The following is an 8,015-nucleotide window of genomic DNA, read 5'->3' as shown; positions in this document are numbered from 1 at the left end:
CATATGAAACAACGAGACCAATTTGACCAATCATAGAGTCGCATCTCTTGCTATAAAATAAGCCATCGTTTTAATGCTGCAGAAAATTTCCAACTCAGTATTTTGGTTCTAACTGTTTTGTGTGTTGTTGTCACCGTGCTATAATAATGTAAATGAGCAACTCTACTTTATAAACACCTTATATGCATACACACGAATGCATACGTAAATCCAGCTATATAAACATACTCATAAATGGATGATGGTCATTTCGCAGTCAAGAAATAATGACCTTTGTTTTTTTTAAGCCTACAGCATCTGGTCTTCCTAGGTGGTCTCCCATCCAAGTACTAACCAGGTTCGACCCTGCTTAGCTTCCGAGATCAGACGAGATCCGGCGTGTTCAGGGTGGCATGGCCGTGGAAGAAGTAATGACCTTGATGTGGCACTGTTTTTTTGTTTGTTTGTTTTTTTGGTTTTTTTTTTAAGATTATGTAGGGAATTTTATGTAACCTTAACACTCATTGAATTAAGAGATAGGTGTTTGACTGCAAAATGTAAATATTAAACATCAATTTTTTAAATGTAGAACAGCTGCAGTTTACACCTATTATGGGCCAGATGCCTTTTTTGAATGCCTTATGCAAGTCATCTCTTTTAATCCTCACGACAGTGCCCAGATGTTTTATAGTTGGGGGGACTGAAGTTCTCCAGATTGGATATCTGTATTAGTGACAGCCAGAAAGTGATAGAGCCAGGATGGAACCCAGATCTGTCTCATGTCCCAGTAGATTCCCTTTTCACTGTAACGTGCCATTTCCAAGTATATTTGCAGTCCTTATTTCATTTTATAAAATCTAATTTCCAAGAAACTGGAGGAGAAAGAAAAACTCTTCTTTTAGTCGAAGCCCTGAAACTTGGATTTCAATTTATGAATAAAACATGATCTGGTAACATAATGTTATGGCTGTAATCCATAAGATATATGAAGAACTGATGCAATTACAGTGTAAAGATAAATTGTAGGGAAGAAGAATGGACTTGATGTAGAGAGCTATGTTATAAAATTTGAATTACCTACATTTATCACATTCTGTAGATAATTGCTTCAAATCCTTGACTTTAACACAGATATTTATGACATTAAAAATAGTCACTCATGTAATGGATTTAATGAAACTAATTTTTTTTCCTTATAACAAAATCATTGCATGTTTATTGTAGAGAAATAAGAAAATAAGAGATAAGCAGAATGGTGAAAGAGAAAATCATAATCCCTCTACCAGGAAATAATCACTGTTTAACTTTTTGGTATCTACCCTTTCTGTCTTTTTAAATTTTTATGTGCATATAACTTTTTGTTATTTACAAAAGTGGGATTATCTATTTGTAGTAAGCTTTTTTCACTTAAAAATATATCATAAACTTTAAAAATAAAATTAAGTATTCTCAAGGATCATTTTCAAAATTTTATTTAGGTATAGTTGCTATACAATATTATATTAGTTATATTAGCTTCAGGTATACAATATAGTGATTTGATGTTTTTATACCTTACAATGTGATCACCCGACCGATTCTAGTAGTTATATGTCACCGTGCAAATTTATCACAATATTATTGATTACATTCCCCTGCCTTTTTACCCATCTCCTCACCCCTCTCACTTCTGGCAGCCATCCCTTTGGTCTCTGTCCTGGATCATTTTAATAAGTGTAAAGTATTCATGTCATGGATGTATGATAGTTTTAGTAGTTAATTTCAGATTCTTAAACAGATTGCTTCACCTTTACTTGCAGGATTAGCACAAAATTATTTTACCATAATATTATCTAATACTGTCTTGCTCCTTTAGGCTCTTCTCATTCCACTGTGTCTACACATAGGTGATTGCATCTCAGCATCCTAGCTTATAGTTCTGATGAAATTATTCTAGCTTACAGGTATTCCCCACACTTGGGGCAGATAAGGTTTAGGCTTTGGAGGTTGTATTAGTCTGCTAGAGCTGCTATAACAAGGTAATACAGACTTGGTGGCTTATGCAGCAGACATTTATTTCCTTACAGTTCTGGAGACAAAAGGTCCAAGATCAAAGTGTCAGCAGGGTTGGTTTCTTCTGAGGCCTCTCTCCTTGGCTTGTCATCCTCTCCTCTTCCTCTCTCTGTGTCCTCACGTGGTGTCCGTGTGTGTGTGCGCACGCGCATGCACGCTCGCACGTGTGAATCTCATTATAAGGACACTAGCCATTTTGGATTCGGGCCCACCCTAAAGGCTTAATTACCTCTGTAAAGGCCCTATGTCCAAATACAGCCCCATTCTGAGATACTAGGGGCTATGACTTCAACATACTTGGCAGAGACACAATTCAGCCCACAACAGACACATACACTGGCTTTAATGTAAAAGGCCCCATTGAGGAGGCAACTTGTAGTGTAGCTTTTAAAGTTCACAATACATTTTGTTGTTTAACACAACAAATCTGTAACCTGTAAGACCCACCAGGGCAGGGATCATGTGTGTTTTCTTTACTCTTGCATATAGAGCCTGGAACATCATCAGCATCTACCAATTGCTGGTTGAATGAATGAGTAAATGAATGTCAAGTTTATCTAGTAACATGAAATAGTAACATAGAATCAACCTACACACTTATTTTTTGAGCATATATTCCATTACTTACTTGAGGTGTGCATATGATAAAGTGCCTGAAATTGCCAAGTCCGTTGCCTTATAGAAGTCAGAGGCAGTGGGTAAATCACTCAATTCCCTACTTACTATAAAATGACACACAAGCGCTCAATATGACTTTTTTTTTTTTTCTGAGGGAGAGAGTTTTCTATCCATTACGATATACACATTGCTATTTTCAGTGTTTACAAATGGTCAGGGTTTTTCACGGCTACCTAGTTGTGTGATTTATTGCAACTTCTTCAGCACTTTTTACAGTTGAAAACTCTGATCCTTTGACCTGGGTACATGGGGACCTATCTCTGGGCAAGATGACCAGTGGCCATGCAGTGTGGACAGAGTCATTGGGAATACTAAAGCACTGTCAGTGGTCTCCACTTATAAGTACCGTTTAGGGTCTACTTAACTGAAATTGCGGAAATTTTGCTTTGGTTCTGTGCATTTCCCTTTGAACACACAAAAGTACACGTACATACTCCTTATTAAAGAAATATTTCACTTATTTATACTCTTGTGAATGAAGAATTCAGTCTTACAAACAAATAATTGAATTATATGTATAAGTATTTTAGGCAAAGAAAAAATCTTCAACCAATGAGAGTACAATTATTAAAAAAATAATCTGATACCTTGTCTGAGGTCAGAAGGAAGGATGAATGGCCCTTTCCCTGTCCCCTGAAGTTAAATCATTTAAAAATTCTAGTAAGCAATAAACTAATGGAGGGAAGGTTGGCTTAGATGAGTTCTTTAACTTTCTCTAATATTCTGATATCTTTGAAACAAGTTTTATAGTTTAGAAGTATGCTAACAACTCATCAACCTAAAACCCAACTGAGTATCAAGAAATAAGCAACTTTTGGCTTCTTGGCAGAAAAAGGAGATGCTAGTGCTCATGCTTACTTTTCACATGTTTCTAACAATCTTGGTTATCCAGTTTCCTAACCACTGTAGATGAGAAACAATCAATTAGAAAGGGAAGAGGAGGTTGCTATTGGCAGGCACACTGAGTTCAGAAAGAAGTGACAAGCAATAGCTAGATAGGGAGGAAAAATAACAAAACCAGACAAAAAACTCAGATTGGAATTTACTGTGGAGTCCTAGGGTATGCTAACAAACAGCTATATCTCAAGGATGTCTAGTTTCTTGAGGATGTGACCATCTTGTGGCCTAATATAAATCTCGTTTATAAAAAGTTAGCTTTGTATGACAATCCAATAAATTGAAATTTATTATATCTTTTTTTTTTTTTATGTTTTGGATCTTTTTAGAAAAGGGAGAAAAAGCGAGGCAGTGCATAATACATTTTAGAAAAAACTTCTACTCTAAATGGTTAACATTTAAAGGGCAAACTGTCAACCATCAGAAATAATGCATTCCTCAAGTTATTTGGGTGGCTAAAATAATAATATATTTAGAATAACAGAAGTTGTGTTAAGCTGTTCTCAGTAGCCCATCCCTATGACTACACTGGTTGTCTGAGAAGGAGTTTAATTGGCTGTATTACTAAGGGGATTTGGAAATTCTAAATGATATCTCATCCCTTGCCTTTCAGCCTTCTGCTATACTCGCCACTCTTAGATAAACCCCTTCCTCCAGCAACTTCCCTTATGCCTCCAACCCTTTCCAGGCTATTCTCAACCTTTCTATATGCCTATTCCACCTAGGCACACTTTGCAAAATGTATTCATTAAGGACCTGCAATATTCCAGTCCTATGCTGGTGCTGGGATAGAGAAATCATTAGCCAAGACTTGTTCCTCCTTTTAAGAGATGTCCCATTCATTAAGCTGTGGAACCCCTTGTTCTAAAAAACTAATTCCCAGCCTTCTCCATAGCACTTGCTCTACCCCTGTATCCTGATGGTTTCTCCTTAGACATATCACTTCTTTCCAAAGCCTTTCCTTAGGAAGACTAGTTCTTCCAGTTCACGGGGGGAGACCGTGGAGTCTATGAACATGTTTTCTACTGTCTCTTCCATCTTCGAGTTCATCCTTCCTGTATCAGTCAGCTTGGGCTGCTGTAACGAAGTTAAGCTAGGTGGCTTAAACAACAGAAATTTATTTCCTCAACATTCCAGAGGCCGGAAGTCTGAGATCAAGGTATTGGCAGTGGCAGTTTCTTCTGAGGCCTCTCTCCTTGGCTTGTAGATGCTGCCTCTCTCTGTGTCTTCCCTTGGTCTTCCCTCTGTGCATGTCTGTGTCTTAATCTCTTCTTATGAGGATACCAGCCCTATTGGATTAGACCCACACCAATGACCTCATTTTACCTAATTACCTCTGTAATGGCCATATCTCCGAATACAGTCACATTCTGAGGTACTGGGGGCCAGGACTTCAACACATGAATTTTGGGGGACACAATTTAGCCCGCAATACCTCCTTTGATGTTGGTGTCATCAGTTGATGCCTGTTTCTTATCTATACCCCAGTCATCTGCTGATCTCTAAAATGCCCTTCTTTCTCCATAGCCCTAGAGACCAACTTCACATTTTTCCTTTCAAGCCCATCTCCTTCATTTTCAGCGACAGGACTCACTTTCTGTCCTTAATAGTTTTCTCCATTTTCTTGACCCCATGAGTATAATCTCTTCTCCATCTCACAAGTCATTTGGTTCTCTTTCTCTGCTAAAGTCTCCATCCCCGTTTCCCCGCTTTCCATTTGCTTCTTTCTCATTACCTGCCTCACCCTCCCAGCCACTGAACATGCTTTTCTTCCTCATCGCATGTCTTTCTACCACTTCTAGTTCTCAGTCTCAGCCCCTTCCAGTATCATCCCCTTTGTGATGGATTATACTCATTTCAATTTCCCATTGTTACTTATCCCTCCCACATGCTCTCTCTCCTCTGTGGCTCCACAGCATCAAAGCTAAAACAGCTGAACTTTTCTACCACCGATACCTGGTTCTCTCTTTAAGCCTCAGCCCCATGCTGCTCCCCTGGCTCTCCTGTACTGCTGCTCTTCCACTTTCAGAGCCATCGGACGGAACTCTCACAACTTGCCTTTTCCCCATTAATATGTTCCTACTATTTTCCCTTTCCCTCCTGTCATAGAATACTTTTTTTCCTAAGGCTGATTTCTTCTCTGCCATAGATAGACACACACACAAACAGTTTCCTTCAAAAGCTGTTTCTGTTTCATATATCTGTATTCTCTGCCCTCTGGAGCTACATTCCTTTCCTGTTGACATAAATGGTCTGGGTGGTTTACCCATTCTAAAATCCCTTTCCCAGACTCTGATATTCCTAGAGATAATTTTCAAGGCACCATCGAGTAGGGAGTCTCAGCCTCAGCACTACTGCCATTGGGGCTGGGTAATTCGTCATTGCGGATACTGTCCTGTGCACTGTAGAATGTTAAATAGCATCTCTGGCCTTCACTCATAGATACCATTGGTACCCCTCCCTCAACTGGTAACAACCAAAAATGTCTCCAGACATTGCCAAACCTAGGGGGTCAGAATCACCCTGGTTGAGAACTGCTATTGTAGATGTTAAGAGGGTGAACTCTGGTAGTTTATAGGGAACATAAAATATCCAGCTACAGCTTTAGAATATAGTCTGCACATAGGGATCATAATACTTGGAGAACAGAAAGAAGGTTGAACCTCGGTTGATGAGAAAGAGAGATATTAGAAACCATGTTTATATTTCCAATTAAATCCTTGTTGAACAACTGTGCAGACAATAATGGCTGTTATGCAAAACTCCAAGCAAGAGCATTCATTGAGATTAGTCAAGACAATCAAGTAGGCGTTGTTATTAGCAAACTAATTCTCAATTGACTAACAAGGGTGGTGATAACAACAATAAAAGAGTGAGTTTTGGGGTCAGACTGCTTTGTGTGCATCTCAGTTCTGCCAGCTGTGTGATGTTGGGACTCCATTTCAGTTTAGTCAGTTGCAGAACGGGGACGATAACAGCACCTACCATGTAGGAGGGTGGAGGGGATTAAGCAAGATAATACACATGAGGCCCTTAGAACAGTGCCTGGCACATAGAAGGTGTTCAATAAATATTAGCTGCTGTTATGTATGCCAGTTACTTTCCTTTCTCTCCCTTTTATCACCTAACTTCTCAAAGAGCATGACCTTCACTTCCTCTTCAAGTCACTCTTTAACCACTTGTTTTCTGGCCCCTGCCTTCTACTTTCAAATTAATTTACTTTCTCAGATTTCACCACCTTTTCAGCTACTTGCCTTGATTTGTAGGCAACCACCTTTTCCCTTGGGAGCCCTCACTTCTTTGGCCATTCTGCTGCTTTAGAGGAAAAAGAGCACTTGTCATTCCTTCTTCAGCCATCTAATTGCAGGCATTTCCCTGGGTTCAACCTCTAGCTCTTCACTGTCCATTCTCTCTATTCCTCAGATGTCTCTCCATGCCTTTTTCCTGGGTCTAACCTCCTTCCATTGTTCATATACCACTCCCTCTACCCAGGACTTATGCCACTGGTGAATGGACCCACCCTCCATCTAGACAGCCAAAACCGAGATCAGAGAAGCCTTCCTTAATTCTCCCCTCTTCTCACTCCACAACCAACTGGGACCAAGCTCAGTGGATTCCATCTCTTTAATATCTATCTCTAGTCCCTCTGCCTATCTCACTGCTTTCACTTTAATGCCTGCACTGTCATTTGTCACTCTACCACTGACTGCTACAGTGGTTTACTTTCTTTTGGTGACGTACCCCTTGGTCAGTGCTCCAGAGGGATTTTTTTTCCCTTCTCTCATATCATATGGGTCAAATTCTGTTGAATCTGTCCTAATTATGTCTCAAATCCATCTATTCCTCTCCACTTCTGCAGCCAGTGATTTGCTAGGTCCGTATTGTTTCTTAGATGGACTCTATTTTTAACTAGCCTTCTTGTCCCGATTCTTCCAAACCCTTCTCCACAGTACCATGAGGGAGGCTCTTTCTACCTTCCTCCTTAAGCCCATTCAGGGCCTCACCATTGGATAAAGTCCAAGTCAGGTGCTAGGTACACAGAGCTCTGGGTAGTCTAGCCCACTGGCTATTTCTTCAGCTCCATCTCTTGCTGCCTCCCCTCCTCCCTCTGCTTCAGCCACAGAGGGAGATACTTGCAGTTCAAGAAACTGACCTTGTTTTATACTTCTGTGCCCTTGAGCTTACTACTTACCCTCCCTGTTTGGAGGCCCCTGCCCCCTCCTCTTTGCCCAGGGCACCTAACACGTCTTGTGAGATTCAGCAGAATGTGTCACCTCATCCAATCAGCCTTCTCCAACATCCACATCCATTTTCTTCTTGATTCTGCTCCATGGCAGAGCTCTATGTTATCCATTTTTTTTTCTCCTGCAAACTCAATATCACCTAATCTTTTACTTTCCGCCTAAATG

General features: G+C 40.0%; 1 pseudogene; it reads right to left on the bottom strand.

Annotated features, from left to right (window-relative positions):
* Positions 1-285: 285 nt before the first annotated feature.
* On the bottom strand, positions 286-404 carry LOC120607764 (uncharacterized; annotated as a pseudogene).
* Positions 405-8,015: the final 7,611 nt, after the last annotated feature.

The sequence above is a fragment of the Pteropus medius genome, unplaced genomic scaffold, assembly GCF_902729225.1.
Source record: "Pteropus medius unplaced genomic scaffold, Ma_sr-lr_union100, whole genome shotgun sequence".
NCBI classification, from domain to species: Eukaryota; Metazoa; Chordata; class Mammalia; order Chiroptera; family Pteropodidae; genus Pteropus; species Pteropus medius.
This window is presented reverse-complemented; position numbering and strand designations above follow the sequence as displayed.